This window comes from Peromyscus maniculatus, chromosome 2, assembly GCF_049852395.1.
Source record: "Peromyscus maniculatus bairdii isolate BWxNUB_F1_BW_parent chromosome 2, HU_Pman_BW_mat_3.1, whole genome shotgun sequence".
Taxonomy (NCBI): Eukaryota; Metazoa; Chordata; class Mammalia; order Rodentia; family Cricetidae; genus Peromyscus; species Peromyscus maniculatus.
The window spans coordinates 109,928,067-109,948,144 of NC_134853.1; positions in this window are offsets into that span (position 1 = coordinate 109,928,067).

Below are 20,078 nucleotides of genomic sequence, written 5' to 3' on the forward strand. Positions count from 1 at the left end.
GTGTGTGTGTGTGTGTGTGTGTGTGTGTGTGTTTGGTGGCGGGGACGCCTGGCCACCCATAGACAAGCTGAGCCAAAGGCCCCAGGAGGTGAGGTGGGGGAAGGCCCGATCATGTAAGTCCTTGCAGGGCACCACAGTGACCCAGACAGCACACTGGCCGGCCAGGCAGCCTTGCAGTCTTCCTGGACTCCTTCTCTCTAAAGTCAGGGCTGGGATACGTGGAGTCGGCAGGGCGCACTAGCCAGGTTCCTGCCACACTCCTCAGGCTCTCCTCTGAGTTCCGAGTTCTTGGTTCTGCTGCTGATGCTCACTAAGAGCCACCGAGAAGTGAAGGCTGACTTCTGCTCTCCTATCCTCTGTCCCCAGCTGCCTACTCCACTGCCAGGCCACATTCACCTCCCAGGCTCCCCTTACTGATCCATTCCCCACAATGAGCAGAATTCCAAGACAGGACCCTGGGCTCAAGACTGAGTTTGAAACACATCCCTGGGAAGTCTCCTCACACAACTTTCCTAGGAGCTCCTGCTGAGGGGTCACCCAGTGCCTAGCCTTCCTCTCCTCCAAAGGTCCCATTGTAGGCCATCCCAAGAGAAGAGAGCCATGCCTCATGCAGACCCAGGTCTTCCCTGGCCAAAATGATCAGCTGACGACTGTGAACCCACTGAGAAGCCCAAGAGCTCAGGTGCCCCACAGGCCACCCCTGTCCCACTGGAACGAGCACCCAGGATTATTGAAAAAGTGTTCGAATCCCAACAAGAAGCTCAGAGTACACCAAGCAGCACAGCCAGAGAGAGGTGAGCACTGTGGCTCAGGGTCTGAGGCTTTTCCTGGAGAGGCAGGTAGGTGCAAGAGATGCTGTGGATACCTAGCAGGTGGCTTCTGGAACTTCCCAGTGCCTGTGGTCCCCTGGCACTTCATGCAGCTTCCAAGGCGGAGTCAGTTCCCCACCGCCCCTGCATGCCCCTTTCCCATTCTTGTTCAGTGTTTGCAGTTCTTGGGAGTTGAGAGACCCTGGTGCTTTCCCTGCCCTCAGTCTTCTAAAAACCACCTGTGCAGGTGCTGCTGTTGTGCCTGAGGTCGGCCTCTTGGGAGCAGATTGTCCGCGGGTCTGCCCTGGAGCCATGAAGTTGTCTGGGGAAGAGGAGGGGGCAGCTGAGCAGGGCGGACTGACTCCTGGGGTCCCGTGTCCTTGGAAGTGAAGAAGGGTGAGAGGCAGAGGGACACAGGCCCTCCCTCCGGGAACAGCGCTGGTGGGGGGAAGAAGGGCAAAGGAGGCACTGGGAACTCCTGACAGCCTGCTGGGCAAACAGCGGGGTCAGGTTGGCCTGCACTGCTTCCCAGCAAACCTCCACCAATGTTACCAGGCTCCACCAACTGAAACAGCAGAGAAGCCCTCGGATCCTCAGGCCTGAAAGAGGAGCCCAAGGCCAATGCTTTGAGACCATTCAGCTAAAGACAGTAGAGATCTGACTAAACATTTCAAGAGAGACTGAGAGAGAGATCAATAGAGCCAGGAAGAGAGAAAAAATATTTAAAAAAAATAAAATAAAGTAAAATAAAATGAAATAATAAAGTAAAATAAAATAAAATAAAATAAAATTAAATTAAATAAAGAGTGAAGCCAACAATCTCTAAAACTCCTTAGACCACAAGCGAAAGTATTTCTGTAAGTATGCTGAGAAGCAGAGGACATCGTCATAATCCGTGTGGGGGAGGGCCGATGCAGGGCGGGTCCAGTCACAAGGAGGGTGTTCAAACTTGTGTTTCGGTTCCAGAGGGACAGTGGATCTGAGGAGTACCAGAGATTGGGTCACTTCAAGAAAGCACACTGAGGCAGAGCAAGGGGCTCTCTATCCAAGGACAGGAAATGCCATTGGGCTGAGTGTGTGGTTCAAGCAAAAGAAGGCAGAGAGTTGCCCAGCAGGAGCGCGATCCTCCTGCTTCAAGTCCCTCTGGGCTGAAGTCAGCACTGGCTGGTTCAGGCACAATGGAGGAGCCAGGACCGGTGCCCTCTTGGGGACCCTCTTCCTTTCCGGGCCGAGCTCTCCTCTTTCCCACCTCCACTTCCCGGCCCCCCAAGTTCCCAGGTCCTGAGGGCAAGCAGGACGGCTCCCGCCTCCCAAACGCACCACTTGCAGTGAGTTTGAGCCCAGAGGAAACCATAACCAAACAAAGTGGGGCTCCCTGGGATTGGAGCCTCCACATTATGCCCGCAATGTGTCCTCTGTCCAAGGGAATCCGTGTGCACTTCGGTTCCAGGCCTCCGTGGGCCATACCTGCAGAACGCAGGCAGGACGAGGCCGGCGATCGATCGGGCTCCCGTGAGGCGCTCGATTTCGCGCGAAGCCAGGAGTCCGGTCAGCCAGAGCCCAAACAATGCTGGAGCCTTCAGTGTGCACTATTAAAGTAGAAACCAAAACTCCGTGCGCAATGGGTCTGCAGTCTTGCTGTACGCGCCCGCCCCCTGTCGGCCAGCTCCGGAATCCTTACGCTCTGGCATGGTGCCTGTGCTCCTCCTCCTCCTCCTGGCAGTGATGCTGGGCTGCAGCACAGCCTGCTCACTGGACAGGGGTGCATCTTGGAGCCTGCGCCTGCAGCGCGGGGAAACCGCCAGGTTGTTAGGGCAGCTGAAAAGCCTGCCGGGCCACCAGTGCCTGCGGGACAGAATGGATTTCAGATGTCCCTGGAAGAAAGGGCGGATCAGCCAAGGGGAGCAGAAAGAAGAAGATGCCACCTGTTGCCACTCCGAGATGCTCAGGCAGCTCCTCCAGCTCTTCGCGACAGAGGCCAGCAGAGATGCCTGGGCAGAGAGGCCGCTTGGGCAACTTGTCACTAGTCTGTTGAGTGGCCTGGAAGCGCTGGAGGGGAGAGCAGCGGAGCCAAGCCCAGCCTGTGCACCTCCTTTGGCCATGGACATCCGCACCTACTTTTGGAGGATCTCCCGCTATCTCCAGGCAAAGGGATACAGCCCTTGCTCGTGGGAGATCATCAGAGCGGAAATGCAAGTGGCCCTTAGGACATTCCCAGTGCCTGCAGAGAGAAACCCCAAGAAGAGAAGAAGGTCCATGGAGGAATCCCCGCCGCTCAGGGCCTCAAGTCGGAACACACACCCACACCCAACACACACAGAGAGAGTCGCCTCCGGGACCGCATGAAAGGCGTCCGAATGGAAAACGAGGGCAAGAGCATCCATTTCTTTGAAGCATCCCATCGTACATCGCGCTCTACCAATGGGAGACTTGAAGTGCCGGGTGTGTCATATCACATCTGTTTCCTAATAAAGCTATGATTCCAAATCTTCTCGATCGGTTTCCATTCCTGGTTGGGGTCGGGCACCAGCCACGGGTGGGAAAGATTTTTCCTGTGTCAGCATAGACTGAAGCTCAGCGGGTCCTGCCTTCCTTCTGTTAGCTAGGAACTCAAGAGTCTGGAGTCTGGAGGCAGAAGGCTGCCTCCTCTTTGCTCACTGAAAGGGCCCTAGAGAGAGGGATTGCAAAGCCCCTGGATGAATGCTGCCAGCATGGCCCTCTGGCAAGCCCTGGGCCTTGCTTGTGTCCGTGCAGTCCAAGACACGAGTCGCCGCCGACTGTGTCCCTGGTGTTGGCAAGATGGGTGGCCATCTCTCTATTAGGAGAAAGGGTCCAGTGATTCACCTGGGGTGGTGCACTGGGACCGGGTAACTAGACCGTCCTAATACTCCAGGAGACAAACAAGGACTCTGCCCTGTTCTGTCAGCCTCTTTCTGTTCTCACAGGACAGTAGTGCCTTGCACTGATCAGCACAAAGCGAGCCACTGGGTGACCAGAGGCAGGAGGAGGCAAGTGTAGGGACACCGAGGAGACCCTTCCTGGTCTCCCTCTTATGGGACACTGCTGCTTGCCAGGGTGCTCAGACATGCCTCTTGTGCTTTCCCTTCCCTTTGTCCTGTGGAGACACACAGGTGCGGAAAATAGCAATATGGGCCTGGTTTGGAGATTGAGACTCACACAAGATGTCAGCTATTCAACTTCACAGACTCTAGGTGACTTTCAAGAAGCACTGCAGTAGACGGACTCAGGCAGCGATCTAGGCTGTTGAGTGTAGGAGTGTGTGTGTGTCTGTGTGTGTGTGTGTGTGTGTGTGTGTGTGTGTGTGTGTTTGGTGGCGGGGACGCCTGGCCACCCATAGACAAGCTGAGCCAAAGGCCCCAGGAGGTGAGGTGGGGGAAGGCCCGATCATGTAAGTCCTTGCAGGGCACCAGAGTGACCCAGACAGCACACTGGACGGCCAGGCAGCCTTGCAGTCTTCCTGGACTCCTTCTCTCTAAAGTCAGGGCTGGGATACGTGGAGTCGGCAGGGCGCACTAGCCAGGTTCCTGCCACACTCCTCAGGCTCTCCTCTGAGTTCCGAGTTCTTGGTTCTGCTGCTGATGCTCACTAAGAGCCACCGAGAAGTGAAGGCTGACTTCTGCTCTCCTATCCTCTGTCCCCAGCTGCCTACTCCACTGCCAGGCCACATTCACCTCCCAGGCTCCCCTTACTGATCCATTCCCCACAATGAGCAGAATTCCAAGACAGGACACTGGGCTCAAGACTGAGTTTGAAACACATCCCTGGGAAGTCTCGTCACACAACTTTCCTAGGAGCTCCTGCTGAGGGGTCACCCAGTGCCTAGCCTTCCTCTCCTCCAAAGGTCCCATTGTAGGCCATCCCAAGAGAAGAGAGCCATGCCTCATGCAGACCCAGGTCTTCCCTGGCCAAGATGATCAGCTGACGACTGTGAACACACTGAGAAGCCCAAGAGTTCAGGTGCCCCACAGGCCACCCCTGTCCCACTGGAACGAGCACCCAGGATTATTGAAAAAGTGTTCGAATCCCAACAAGAAGCTCAGAGTACACCAAGCAGCACAGCCAGAGAGAGGCAGCACATGAGCTGTGAGCACTGTGGCTCAGGGTCTGAGGCTTTTCCTGGAGAGGCAGGTAGGTGCAAGAGATGCTGTGGATACCTAGCAGGTGGCTTCTGGAACTTGCCAGTGCCTGTGGTCCCCTGGCACTTCATTCAGCTTCCAAGGCGGAGTCAGTTCCCCACCGCCCCTGCATGCCCCTTTCCCATTCTTGTTCAGTGTTTGCAGTTCTTGGGAGTTGAGAGACCCTGGTGCCTTCCCTGCTCTCAGTCTTCTAAAAACCACCTGTGCAGGTGCTGCTGTTGTGCCTGAGGTCGGCCTCTTGGGAGCAGAGTGTCCGCGGGTCTGCCCTGGAGCCATGAAGTTGTCTGGGGAAGAGGAGAAGGCAGCTGAGCAGGGCGGACTGACTCCTGGGGTCCGGTGTCCTTGGGAGTGAAGAAGGGTGAGAGGCAGAGGGACACAGGCCCTCCCTCCGGGAACAGTGCTGGTGGGGGGAAGAAGGGCAAAGGAGGCACTGGGAACTCCTGAAAGCCTGCTGGGCAAACAGCGGGGTCAGGTTGGCCTGCACTGCTTCCCAGCAAACCTCCACCAATGTTACCAGGCTCCACCAACTGAAACAGCAGAGAAGCCCTCGGATCCTCAGGCCTGAAAGAGGAGCCCAAGGCCAATGCTTTGAGACCATTCAGCTAAAGACAGTAGAGATCTGACTAAACGTTTCACGAGAGACTGAGAGAGATCAATAGAGCCAGGAAGAGAGAAAAAATATTAAAAAAAAATAAAATGAAGTAAAATAAAATGAAATAAAAAAGTAAAATAAAATGAAATAAAATAAAATAAAATAAAATAAAACAAAATAAAATAAAATAAAATAAAGAGAGAAGCCAACAATCTCTAAAACTCCTTAGACCCCAAGCGAAAGAATTTCTGAAATTATGCTGAGAAGCAGAGGACATCGTCATAATCCGGGTGGGGGAGGGCCGATGCAGGGCGGGTCCAGTCACAAGGAGGGTGTTCAAACTTGTGTTTCGGTTCCAGAGGGACAGTGGATCTGAGGAGTACCAGAGATTGGGTCACTTCAAGAAAGCACACTGAGGCAGAGCAAGGGGCTCTCTATCCGCGGACAGGAATGCCATTGGGCTGAGTGTGTGGTTCAAGCAAAAGAAGGCAGAGAGTTGCCCAGCAGGAGCGCGATCCTCCTGCTTCAAGTCCCTCTGGGCTGAAGTCAGCGCTGGCTGGTTCAGGCACAATGGAGGAGCCAGGACCAGTGCCCTCTTGGGGACCCTCTTCCTTTCCGGGCCGAGCTCTCCTCTTTCCCACCTCCACTTCCCGGCCCCCCAGGTTCCCAGGTCCTGAGGGCAAGCAGGACGGCTCCCGCCTCCCAAACGCACCACTCGCGGGGAGTTTGAGCCCAGAGGAAACCATAACCAAACAAAGTGGGGCTCCCTGGGATTGGAGCCTCCACATTATGCCCGCAATGTGTCCTCTGTCCAAGCGAATCCGTGTGCACTTCGGTTCCAGGCCTCCGTGGGCCATACCCGCAGAACGCAGGCAGGACGAGGCCGGCGATCGATCGGGCTCCCGTGAGGCGCTCGATTTCGCGCGAAGCCAGGAGTCCGGTCAGCCAGAGCCCAAACAATGCTGGAGCCTTCAGTGTGCACTATTAAAGTAGAAACCAAAACTCCGTGCGCAATGGGTCTGCAGTCTTGCTGTACGCGCCCGCCCCCTGTCGGCCAGCTCCGGAATCCTTACGCTCTGGCATGGTGCCTGTGCTCCTCCTCCTCCTCCTGGCAGTGATGCTGGGCTGCAGCACAGCCTGCTCACTGGACAGGGGTGCATCTTGGAGCCTGCGCCTGCAGCGCGGGGAAACCGCCAGGTTGTTAGGGCAGCTGAAAAGCCTGCCGGGCCACCAGTGCCTGCGGGACAGAATGGATTTCAGATGTCCCTGGAAGAAAGGGCGCATCAGCCAAGGGGAGCAGAAAGAAGAAGATGCCACCTGTTGCCACTCCGAGATGCTCAGGCAGCTCCTCCAGCTCTTCGCGACAGAGGCCAGCAGAGATGCCTGGGCAGAGAGGCCGCTTGGGCAACTTGTCACTAGTCTGTTGAGTGGCCTGGAAGCGCTGGAGGGGAGAGCAGCGGAGCCAAGCCCAGCCTGTGCACCTCCTTTGGCCATGCCCATCCGCACCTACTTTTGGAGGATCTCCCGCTATCTCCAGGCAAAGGGATACAGCCCTTGCTCGTGGGAGATCATCAGAGCGGAAATGCAAGTGGCCCTTAGGACATTCCCAGTGCCTGCAGAGAGAAACCCCAAGAAGAGAAGAAGGTCCATGGAGGAATCCCCGCCGCTCAGGGCCTCAAGTCGGAACACACACCCACACCCAACACACACAGAGAGAGTCGCCTGCGGGACCTCATGAAAGGCGTCCGAATGGAAAACGAGGGCAAGAGCATCCATTTCTTTGAAGCATCCCATCGTACATCGCGCTCTACCAATGGGAGACTTGAAGGGCCGGGTGTGTCATATCACATCTGTTTCCTAATAAAGCTATGATTCCAAGTCTTCTCGATCAGTTTCCATTCCTGGTTGGGGTCGGGCACCAGCCACGGGTGGGAAAGATTTTTCCTGTGTCAGCATAGACTGAAGCTCAGCGGGTCCTGCCTTCCTTCTGTTAGCTAGGAACTCAAGAGTCTGGAGTCTGGAGGCAGAAGGCTGCCTCCTCTTTGCTCACTGAAAGGGCCCTAGAGAGAGGGATTGCAAAGCCCCTGGATGAATGCTGCCAGCATGGCCCTCTGGCAAGCCCTGGGCCTTGCTTGTGTCCGTGCAGTCCAAGACACGAGTCGCCGCCGACTGTGTCCCTGGTGTTGGCAAGATGGGTGGCCATCTCTCTATTAGGAGAAAGGGTCCAGTGATTCACCTGGGGTGGTGCACTGGGACAGGGTAACTAGACCGTCCTAATACTCCAGGAGACACACAAGGACTCTGCCCTGTTCTGTCAGCCTCTTTCTGTTCTCACAGGACAGTAGTGCCTTGCACTGATCAGCACAAAGCGAGCCACTGGGTGACCAGAGGCAGGAGGAGGCAAGTGTAGGGACACCGAGGAGACCCTTCCTGGTCTCCCTCTTATGTGACACTGCTGCTTGCCAGGGTGCTCAGACATGCCTCTTGTGCTTTCCCTTCCCTTTGTCCTGTGGAGACACACAGGTGCGGAAAATAGCAATATGGGCCTGGTTTGGAGATTGAGACTCACAGAAGATGTCAGCTATTCAACTTCACAGACTCTAGGTGACTTTCAAGAAGCACTGCAGTAGACGGACTCAGGCAGGGATCTAGGCTGTTGAGTGTAGGAGTGTGTGTGTGTGTGTGTGTGTGTGTGTGTGTGTGTGTGTGTGTGTGTTTGGTGGCGGGGACGCCTGGCCACCCATAGACAAGCTGAGCCAAAGGCCCCAGGAGGTGAGGTGGGGGAAGGCCCGATCATGTAAGTCCTTGCAGGGCACCACAGTGACCCAGACAGCACACTGGCCGGCCAGGCAGCCTTGCAGTCTTCCTGGACACACTCCTCAGGCTCTCCTCTGAGTACCGAGTTCTTGGTTCTGCTGCTGATACTCGCTAAGAGCCACCGAGAAGTGAAGGCTGACTTCTGGTCTCCTATCCTCTGTCCCCAGCTGCCTACTCCACTGCCAGGCCACATTCACCTCCCAGGCTCCCCTTACTCATCCATTCCCCACAATGAGCAGAATTCCAAGACAGGACCCTGGGCTCAAGACTGAGTTTGAAACACATCCCTGGGAAGTCTCCTCACACAACTTTCCTAGGAGTACCTGGTGAGGGGTCACGCTGTGCCTAGCTAGGAGGCAGTGAGGTGTAAGAGATGCTGTGTATATCCAGCAGGTGGCTTCTGGAACTTCTTAAGGCCTTTTGGTCCATAAATACTTCATTAAACTTTCAAGGCAGATTCAGTTCCCCTGTTGCCTGTCCCTTCCCCATTCTTGTTCGGTGTGTGGAGTTCTTGGAGTTGAGAGACCCTGGTGCTTTCCCTGCTCTCAGTCTTCTAAAAACCACTGTGCAGGTGCTGCTGTTGTGCCTGAGGTCAGTTTCTTGGGAGCAGAGTGTCCACGGGTATGCCTGGGAGCCATGAAGTTGCTTGGGAAGAAGAGAAGGCAGCTGGGTAGGGCTGGCTCTCCCTGTAGTAGAACAGTTTCTTGTGCTCCTGACTTTCCTCTTGTTTGAATGGCTGCTGGGATAGCCAACTCTCTGAGCTTTTGGCCCAGGAGTCTCAACTGCTGGCATTGGGTGAGTCTCAGCTCTCGCCTGGAGACTGGACATCCCCCACAGTCTTCGGCTGGTCACAGGTAAGAATATGAAGCCTCTGGGATGGTGGAATAATGGGCAAGTATAAGGTGATCTAAAGTCTCCACGTCCCTCTTTTAGGTGTGTGGTGCCTCTGTGCCCGATGCCTGAAGAACCCCTGTGCATTTGCTCTGAAGAAGAACATGCTGAGCTCTCTGCAGTAGAACAGCATGTGAGGATGCTTTGTCACAGAGGGTAGTGGCACCTTGAAGATCAAGAGAGGAGTGCAATCCAAAGGAAGAGACACTTTTGTGCCTTGGAAGGATTCCTGCTTGGTACCTATGTGCCCATCCCCCACTGCCCTGCTTTGACAGGCCTGTATGAAGTTAAGGTAGATTGTGTCCTCCTCCTCACCTTGCTCCTCACTCCAGCCACCAGGGAAAAGTAGACTGGCAGTGAGAAATAGTTAAGACACCCTTGTCCTGCTTAACCAGCAGGCACATATTTTTCTTTTCAAGCTACCTGACCCTGAAGATTTGAGACTTCAGAGTTTAGTTTAGCAAACAGCTTATACAAGAACCCAGAAGTCCTTGTCCTTGTCCTTCCTCTTGGCTCTGGTGCTGCCAGAGTCCAGGCCCACCCACCTGCTTTGCTCATTCTGGGACTAGAAACCTGCTGAACAGAGAGGCTTTGATGCTAATGTGAAACATGGAGAGCTTCCTCTCCTTCTGATGCCCGAAAGCATGAAAGACTCTAGGTTGTTTCATGAGGAATCCCATGGCCAGCAGGCAGATAACTCTAGTGCAATCCCTGTTCTCTGGCATAGAGGATGTCAGTGTCTCTTCCTTGTCCTGGAAGGCAGTGCCCCTGGAGATGTTCTTCTCTGGCTTCCTTCATCAACCCTGTTTCCTATCAGCCTGTGTGTTGCAACGTCTCTGCCCCATTTCCTTTGGATCCACCTGTCAGCGCAGGGACAGGTGCCCTCCAGGAACACTCCTTGGAGGGAAAAGAGTGGAAATTGAGGTCCCAAAGACTCTGGAAAGCCTGATGGATAACTTTTGTTTTCCATTTTTCTGAACTGCTTCATGGCAAACTTCAAGCAGAAACAGCATCGACACCAACTGAAGAAGGAAAGAAAGGCAGGGAATGTAACATGAGGCCTGAAGGTGAACTAAAAACACAGTTGAACTGGTTACCATTTTAAAAATAGCATGCCATTAGGTTACATAAAGCAATAGGAAAACACACACACACACACACACACACACACACACACACACACACACACACAGAGGAAAATCATATGTACCTAGTGAAAGAATTACTCAAAGGAAGCCGAGAAAGAAGAGGACTCCATTGTAATCCAGGGAGGGAGAGAACTTGTCTTTAGTTCCAGAGGGACAGAGGATCTCACTAGTACCAGAGACAGGGACAGGTCAAGGAAGCACTTTAAGACAGAGTAAGAGGATTTCTGCCAGGAAATGCCACTTCCACTTTGGTGCATGTGGTGTTCAAGCATGGGAAGACAGTGATCTGCCCAGCAGGAGCGCCATCCTCCTGGCTGAAGTCTGACTTGGAGCCAATCAGTGCAGCTCCCATGCAGGGGTGAGCCCCATCATGTGCCCTCTCTGGGACCCTGTTAATTTCCCAGCCCAGCTCTCATCTTCCCCACCCCCACTTCCCATTCCCCTCTAGTGTCTGAGAGCTGGAAGGCTAATGTGTCCCCAAACAAAGATTTGAACCCAAGGAAACCATTCTAAAGTACTGCTCCCTGGGATTTTAAATGGGACAGCCATCCAAAGGTCACTTGAGAGATTCTCTTTATGTAAATAATTAATATGAGTATAAATAGTATGGGGAAAGCTAACACATTACAACACATGCCAGGAAATTGTTGGCAACCAAGATTATGTTTGAGCAACAAATAATCTATAGTAGCTCTGTTTTGTAAAACTGTGGTCCTTAATTCACCCATCCCTACATGTATTTCTGCTAATATTTTTGCTGTAATGTTAGTAGTTTTACTAATAACACTGATCAATTTCATAGGTTTACTGAACAAAATAAGTGTAATATGGGGCCTATTCCACATAAACCTTTATAAACAGTCCTTTAGCTTGGTGGAACGGTATCATACTGTTTCCTATCACAGGTGTGTTTCTTTTATCCACTCCCCAGCAGACAAAAGGTATTTGGATTCTACAGTGATAAGCTGAGTGTTAACATGAAATACAAGACGGGCAGTGGTGGCACACGCCTGTAATCCCAGCACTAGGGAGGCAGAGGCAGGCGGATCTCTGTAAGTTCAAGGCCAGCCTGGTCTACAGAGCTAGTCCAGGACAGTCTCTAAAGCTACAGAGAAACCCTGTCTCAACATGACTACTATTAAAATTTTTCAAATCATTTGTTAGCATAAGCATTATGGAGTATTTAGCTGTAATGAGAGTCCTAGAGAGGAAATGAATAAAGGACTACTTGACAAAGTTAAGTTCCAGATATGATGCCCTAGTATTTCTCTGGAGTTTCCAGGGCCCCATGGCATGCCTGGGGCTGTGTTCTGCAGCTGACTAGTTAGGAAGAGGCACTGTATGAAACTGTAGTGCACTCTGAACATGGATTTCTGCACACCTGACAGCAGAGAAGGCCCCAGACACCAACAGATGTATTTCCAGGTGTCAAGCTGGTGTCCATTCACTAATAACTATGCACTAGAAGCTTAAATCATTATATAAAATAACATGTTCAACAGAGGATAGACCCTTGTGAGCCTCTTCTAACTTTCTCCCTTGCCAGAGTCTGATCTCTTTTCAGATCAAGAGAAAGCACAAAACTAAGAAACAAACAAAACCTATTAAATCAACAGCGGTCATTAACCTTTAAAGATTTAAATGTGATGATTTTAACTTAAGACTTGGGGTCCTTTAAATTCAGGACAATTTTAATTGTGAGTATTAAAAAAATTGCTACTAGGTTACAGGGTATTCAGAAGTACCTGAGAAATAATGACAGAAAATCCTGATGTAGAAAATAGTAGGGTTTTCCCATGCAAGCATGAGACTATCTTCCTAGCTGATACTGTCAATGAAACAAAAATGGGAACGATATTAAAGCATAACAGTTCATGGAGGAAGAGCTTGTTGGAAGTCATTTTATCACATTCTGCCTACAGTTTGATGTAACATATTCTCAGGCTATACTAAAAATGATTTTAGGTGAAAACTTCAAAATAATCCAATTTTTACTGATTATATTTTTGGTTTAACTCTCTTTTGGCCTCAAAGGGAATTTGAAAAACATGCAATTATGTTTGCATTCTTGGGTAACCATATGATCCAGAAGAAAGGTTTTAAAATTTTTCTCCATTCCAATTTACTACTATTTTTCTTTCCAATCCACCCAAAGGCTGTATATATTGTTATTCTTAAACTTTTTGTTATGTTTCACAAAAATACAAATTTTGAAAATAAAGTTTTAGTAATCACAAATCTAAACGAGTCTGGGTAGTTTGGGTTTTCAGTGCCTGATAGGCCTGGAATGAGAAAAAAAATCTTTATTTTTTTTAATTTAAAGAACAAGATAGATGTTTTTATTTTTTGCTAAGGCTGTAAGTATGTTACTAGATGGATGCATAACTCGGGCAGGCATCAGCAGGGAAAGAAAGCACCTGTACTCTCAATTACAGACAACTCATACAGTTGGCTATCAACATCATCAGAGATCTGAGGAGAAATTAGATCAGGAAGCATAATCTAAATGGCCTCTGTATCAATCATTAAACATTTTAAATGCCATGTTCTGCAGATGTCTGGGAATTTTGAGGACCACCTACTAAACATACCTGATTTTAAATACACTTTACTTGTTTTAGTTATTTGTTTTAGGGTTAACCTTGACAGCATATAGAGGCTAAATTAAGCTTTTGTTTGTAAATAAATACATTTGTACTTAGCCTGACTTACAATCATAATTTTGAGCCCATTAAAATGTTTGATCATTTATAAGGTGATTAACCATTAGCTTGAATGTCTTAATTATCTTTAACAGTTTACAACAAGTTAGTAGCCTTTTATAAGATTGTGATTTTACCATTTTATCCCTGTTAAGTTTGAGCCTTAAGAATTTGAATTAAAATCCCTTAGCATCAAAATAAAACTTTCAACCAAATGTACAATATAGTTCAAAGGTAGTGCTGTCTTGATGGCTGTGTTTTTGTTTTTCTTCTTTGTATGCCTATGAATGTATAATGAACTGCTACAAACATGAGCTTTTCCATACCCATTCATCTTTAAAACTATCTATCTACACTTTGCCTGTTTTTTGTTTGTTTGTTTGTTTAAGTTGGCAACTTACAGTGAATTATTGTTGGATCCACCCAACAGTAACCTGGAGCAGGTCACGTAGAAGGTGCCTCATGAAGCAGAGAAATCAGCTTACTAAGGTTAATTCTTCCTCTCATAGCTCAACATCTAATGTGTCAGACTCTTCCCACCCTACTGAGTCTGCTTCCATTTTGACCTTTCTAAGCTGAGAGTTCTGAGCCTCAATTGCCTGGTTTGGGTTTGATATAGCTCATGTTTATCAACTGAACTTTTAAAGGAAATTTCCTATTTTTGTTCTTTCAGGAGATGTAGACTGATAATGCCTTGGGATGGGGAAACATCTGGAGAAAAGTAGAACACATGTGGTTCTCAGTGATCAGTTACCTTCCCCCCTTTGCCCTTAGAACCCAGGATGCATTCCAATGGTGTGAGTTTCACATCTGCCTAAGATAGGCATCACATGTGCATTTTGCTTTTCTCCCTCTGCCTTCCTGCCTGTTCATACAAAGCTGCTTTCTGTTTTGTTCTGGTTTCTTCTCCATGATTTCCTAAAGAGCAGAATGCCACAAAGAAAAAGTTAAACCACAAGCCTAGCTTGTGCAAAACATCTGCCAGAGAGCTCTGTTAAAGTCTGGTTTGTGTAGTTAAATGCCACATTTAAAGGAAACAGGCAGGATGTAGTGTTCCCAGGTCATGAGAAACTCAGGGAGGAGCTGTGATCAAGAGTGACAAGGGCAGAAATCAAGATTTCAGAGCACGTCTCTGATCCTACCTCTGTCTTCAGCAATAGAGTCTTCTTTTTAGATAAGGGTCTTCAGACAGGACCCTATCACTGAAGACACTTTGCTGTTAGACATAGAAATATCAGTCTTAAACTGACAGGGAGACTCTATCACTCTTGGTTGTCTTTCACAGTGCTAGTGGATGCTATGCAGGCCACTGGGGGAGAAAAGACATCAATTGTCTTACCAAATGCTGGAGTCTAAATGCTGCAATACTGTCCTGTCACACAAATGTCCCACTGATTCAATAGTGTCATGACTGTTGCAGGGATAACCAACAACTTTCTGATTGCATTGAGGATTCCTCCACAGGAGTGATATACCTGGTATTGTAAGTCTGGTTAAAAATCCCTGACTACAAAGGCCATAAAGGGAATCTACTGTTGTCATTTTTTCTAAGTGGTCATGGTCTCAAACTGTCTTCTAAATATTTATGTTTATACCCATAGATACATCCTGTCCTCAGGCTTGGTTAGAGAAGCTTCTTCTTCTTCTTCTTCTTCTTCTTCTTCTTCTTCTTCTTCTTCTTCTTCTTCTTCTTCTTCTTCTTCTTCTTCTTCTTCTTCCTTCTTCTTCTGTTTTGTTTTCAGTAGGAGTTAATGCTAAGACTCATAACTGTCCAAGGTGCTGAGTATGAAACAGTGTGATTACTTTGCCATCTAATTGACAACTATATGAACCTTCTTCCTCAAGGCTCAGGGAACATAGTAGGAAAGGAAACATAAAAAAAATGTCAGGGCTGGAGGATGTGTAAGAGTGCTGTAAGATGCTATCTCCTGGCCATGAAGTGGCTGTTGTACACAAGAACTCATAGCAGATGTGGTTACCTGCTCAAGACCTGCACAGTAACAGATGAGTTAAAAATTCCAGCATGGACAACAGAGGGGCTACCAAGGCCCCCCCTTGCTGATGATCTATTAGTAGCTTATGGTTGCCGTGGAAGGGAAAGTCACCTACCATTTGGGGTGAGTCTTGTGGTAGGTTGTTCATGCCACAGTGGATGGATCCACACCCATGCATATATAGGCAGCAATAATTGGACTCATAGGGTGATTAATAATAATAATAGTAATAATAATAACAATAATAATGAGGACATGAAGTTGGGAGAGAGATATGGAGCACAAGGGGGATTTAGAGGAGGTAATGGGGATGAATATAAGCAAGATTGAATATATGTATGTCATTTTCAAAGAATAAATAAAGAAATCTCACTATAGCATGGGGATTTCTCTTCATGCTGAAGAAACCATTTGGCAATCCTAATGGTTATGACATATTAACATTTTAAAAGATGTTCGTAAAGATATGCATCACAATATTGAAGTCTTTTATACATCTTAGTTGCCACTTGCAAAACATATCTTTTTTTTTTCTAAAGAAGAAAACACTTATTAAGGAATAATATCTTAGTTACTGTTCTATTGCTGTGAAGTGCCCCTCCTGTAGGGCTACAACGGGTTCTTGACCACCCTAAGGAGGGGATATAGGGACAGGAGATACAAAGGAAATACACCAAGTCTAGATTCTGATCAAGGTGCAACTTTATTTTCTTCCAGAAAGGTTTATATAGTTCCTACAGTGTGGGGGGAGCAAGAAGTCGTCATCTGCATAAGGTGGGGCAAGCTAACAGGATGTTTGTATAGGATGTTTACAGGGTGAAAGGGTCAAGGGCTCTGACTCAATGTCCTGTTGCTAGGCAACCTGACTGTAAGATGATCTAGTTCCCTGTCTTATCGGGGGTCTGTATTTTTCCACTAACTAGAGATTCTGTCCTTGTCCCTGACATCTCCCCCTTCTTAGTAATAAATCTAAGGGCCAACATAAACCAGGTTCGAATGGTCTAAAAGGAGGGCTCTGAAAGAGGTTTTGCATGGAGGATTACAGAGGCCCTATCCCTCTAATGGTTGTGAAAAAAGGTCCGAGAGGGAATGTCTCTCCAGACTCAAGCACCACAGGTGTCCCCATAGTGCAGGAATCAATGGACCGTGCAGTTTTTTGAGGGAGCAGAAATGGGCAAGTGCAATGCTGTTACTGCACAACCACTATGCAACAGGGCATATAATCCAGGCTCTCGGGATTTGGGGGTACCATGATCCCCAGCCTGTGCAGTCCCAGCTGCACTCCAATCATGCCTTGAGTGAGCCTTTTTCCCACACACAGGTGCAGCCTCCCCCGAGTGAAGGGGTCTGTGTGGGGCATCTCTAGTCAGGGGAAATTTCAACCCTGGAGTCCTGCATATCAAAGCGGTGGTAATGAACCTGGATCTGCCTGGCCAGCAGGTCTGTTATTGAGTGAGCCAGGAAAGTGCCCAAAGGCAAGGACCAGGAGCAGGCCTACAAACAGGTCCTAGGAGGGAGGAAAGAAGGGTTGTTAGCCAAGGGGAGTTTGAAAACCAATTCTAGAACCACCCAAGCTCTTGTTCTCCTTTTCTTTTTCTCTTTTTCTAGTCCTTTTCTAATCTTTACCATACTATCCCTGACTACCCCGGTGTGGTCTGTAAAGAAGCAACATTCATCTTTGAGCACAGTGCAAAGGCCACCCTGTTGTAAAAAGAGGAGATCCAGGCCTCTCCTGTTCTGTAAAACTATCTGAGCTAGGGAGGAAAGGAATGACTCGAGGGCAGAAATTCTCTGTTCAAATTGGGCAATAACCTCATCTATGGACAGTTGAAGCTCAGAGTAATGTTGGTTAAACAGGACCAGAGAGGCAATTTCTGTGCCTGTTTCTGCTGCTCCAACCCCCAGAAGAACTGCTAAGGTGATGGCAGTAACAGGCTCCCGTCAAGGCAGTCATCTCAGCGTGGCTTCTCTTCCTAGAGATCTAGGAATTGATCTGAGGAATAATAGGTTAGTCTAGGTGGAAGGGACCTAAGTGCCCTGAAAGGCATCTCTGATGCTACCCTGTTTGCTGTGCTACCTGCCAGCCACAGGCTGTGTCAAGCTGGCCCAACATGGCTATGACCACCTGTGACACCAAGGCCAGCAAATCCAACAAGCCTTTCTGACACTTTGGATGAAAGTTCAACACTGCCCTTGGCAACATGACCCCTGCTGTCAGACTGGATTTGTGACAAGCAGTGTCCCTGCTCAGCCCAGAACGTGATTGACTATGGAACTTGTATACTGTGTGAAAGGTCTCAAACACAGTTTGCTGTAAAGTTCCCACTGTCCCCCGACAGGAACTCTGAGCAGAGTGATAACAGAGCTAAAGGGCTGGTGGGGGTTGCTGTGGGTGAGGACAACAGCCTGGAGGGCATGCCGGAGGGAGAGTATTTGAAACAGAAGTTTCCTCAGGAGAGGGGCTATCTCTCCTGGGCAGATAAGGTATATTTACAGCTCTAACCAGGCCTTCTGGCAACCATCTGGGAGCAGAATGTATCTCTTTTATGGCACCATTAACAGGATTTAGTCTTTCTGTGATGATCAGCAATGGTGTTAATGCTGAATGTTCTCCTACCTCACATCATGAGAATCAGAAGGCTGCTGGCCCTCCCAGACTCGCCCTCCCCCTGCTGGCCCCTGTGACTCTCTCCCCATGAATGAAGGAGCTGGCAGGCGCCAAGGTGGAAAGGCCCTCCCCTCCCCCCTCCACGGTCCCACAAGCTTCCCTCCCCCCAGTGCCACCAAGACCCGACCCTCCATAACAGCAAGCATCCGGTCCCATCAGCACCCCAGTCCCAGGAACAACCTCCAAGGCCGGCTCCATCCCTCCCCCCCCCCCCATAAAGACAAAGCATCGCCAACACCTCCTACACTTTGAGATCCTCTACCATCACCCCCTCCAGACCGGCCTTCCTCTGTTGGAGCAGAAACATGATCTCAGAGACGGCCCCATCCTGCACACCAGGCGACTGTCTATCCAGAGACAAAATGTCCCCTGTGCCTTCTAGCCACCCAGGGGACTCATGGATTTGCTGAGGCAAATCCCGAAAGCACCGGTAGCTACCCCAAGCCCTAGTTCCTGGCAGGCAGGGTTTGTGTTTTCAAAGGCCAAGTGTTTAACGAAGGTACTTTTGTTTTTATCCAGCCCGAACAGTCTCTCGGCAGGGAGGGAAATTTGCCTGTGCTGCATTTGTATCATAGGGGGAGTTGCCGAGAAGTTTCTCTAGTGTCCAAGTTTTTGAGGACAGCTGTTCAAGTGAAGTAGTGGGAGTGGAGAGGGAACAAAGAAATCTGCAACTGGTTTGATCAATTAATTGTAAACACCACTACCCTCGGACCAACCTTCTAGGGAGGCCTCCTCGGCAGGCTCTAGAGGGAAGTTAGAGGTAAAATTGTTAAGAGAGGGGTAAAGATTAATAACCTCTTGCATGTCAGGGGAATGTTTATAGACCCTAAGAATGTCATTAATAAAAAAAGGCTTTAAGGTCTTTTTACTTTACCCTAGTTCCTTGTATCTTGAGGGGTTCATTTAGGCCAGAAATGAATAAATCCTGTGACGACGACGTTGCCTGTCCCATGGTTCGTCACTTTCTTACCTGCGTCGTCTCCGCTCTCCTCTGGGATCTCGTCCTGAACTGGGCGATTTCAGGGAGATCCAACAACTTTACCAAGGCCTTGGTCTTCCTCTGGGAGACAATGTTCCCAACCTTAAGAGGTGGTTTCATCCATGTTGGGCGCCAGTTGCCCCGCCTGCAGGGCTACAACGGGTTCTCGACCACCCTAAGGAGGGAATGTAGGGACAAGAGATACAAAGGAAAATACACCAAGTCTAGATTCTGATCAAGGTGCAACTTTATTTTCTTCCAGAAAGGTTTATATAGTTCCTACAGGGTGGGGGGAGCAAGAAGCTGTCATCTGCATAAGGTGGGGCAAGCTAACAGGATGTTTGTATAGGATGTTTACAGGGTGAAAGGGTCAAGGGCTCTGACTCAATGTCCTGTTGCTAGGCAACCTGACTGTAAGATGATCTAGTTCTCTGTCTTATTGTGGGGTCTGTATTTTTCCACTAACTAGAGATTCTGTCCTTGTCCCTGACAGTGAAGAGATATCATAACCAAAGCAGCTTATAAAAAAAAAGAAAAAAAAAAAGATTGGGGAATATGGTGGCATGTAGACAGGCATGGCACAGGAGCAGTAGCTGAGAACTTACCTCAGATCCATAAGTTGGAGGCAGAGCAAAAGAGGTTTTTGAAATCTCAAAGCCCGCCCCTAGTATCATATGCCCTCCAACAAGACTAAACCTACTAATCCTTCCTAAACAGTTCAGCCAACTAGGGACCAAGCATTCAAATATATGAGCCTATGGGGAGCATTTTCATTGACACCATCACAAATAGTTCTGGTAAGACTGAAGAACAGAGCGTAAGTAAGCTTACTCATGTTCAGTCAGGAAGTAGCAGATTGGAGGCATGTAGGAGGAGAGCCTATGTCTCTTACAGAAGTGACATGTATGTGCTCTCCCCTAGCTTCTTATGACACAGGCACACTGACTCCACCACTATTTTCTGGAAACATACTTTCACTGTGAAGTCACAAGCATTTCCCCTCTAGAAGTCCCTTTTTATTCTGTTCATTCACCACTCATTAACCTGCTCTTCATATTCAAATGACTGTTTTATCTTGGGGTGTCTGCCCTCAGTTTCTCTCTCCTAAAGAAAACAGCCACACATTAAAAGCAAGGGTGAGTGCAAGTTCTGGGTTTGTAGAAATCCCTGCGTGAGAGATTCTTTTTGTTTTCCCTGCTGATGAGTAATTCTTAAAATTCCTAAGCACCCTTGTTAAGATTATGTAACCATAGCTGAGCTGAAAGGAAATGAAAAGCAATTTAATGATTCTACGTGACCAGCACTGACTCTTGGTCAGTAG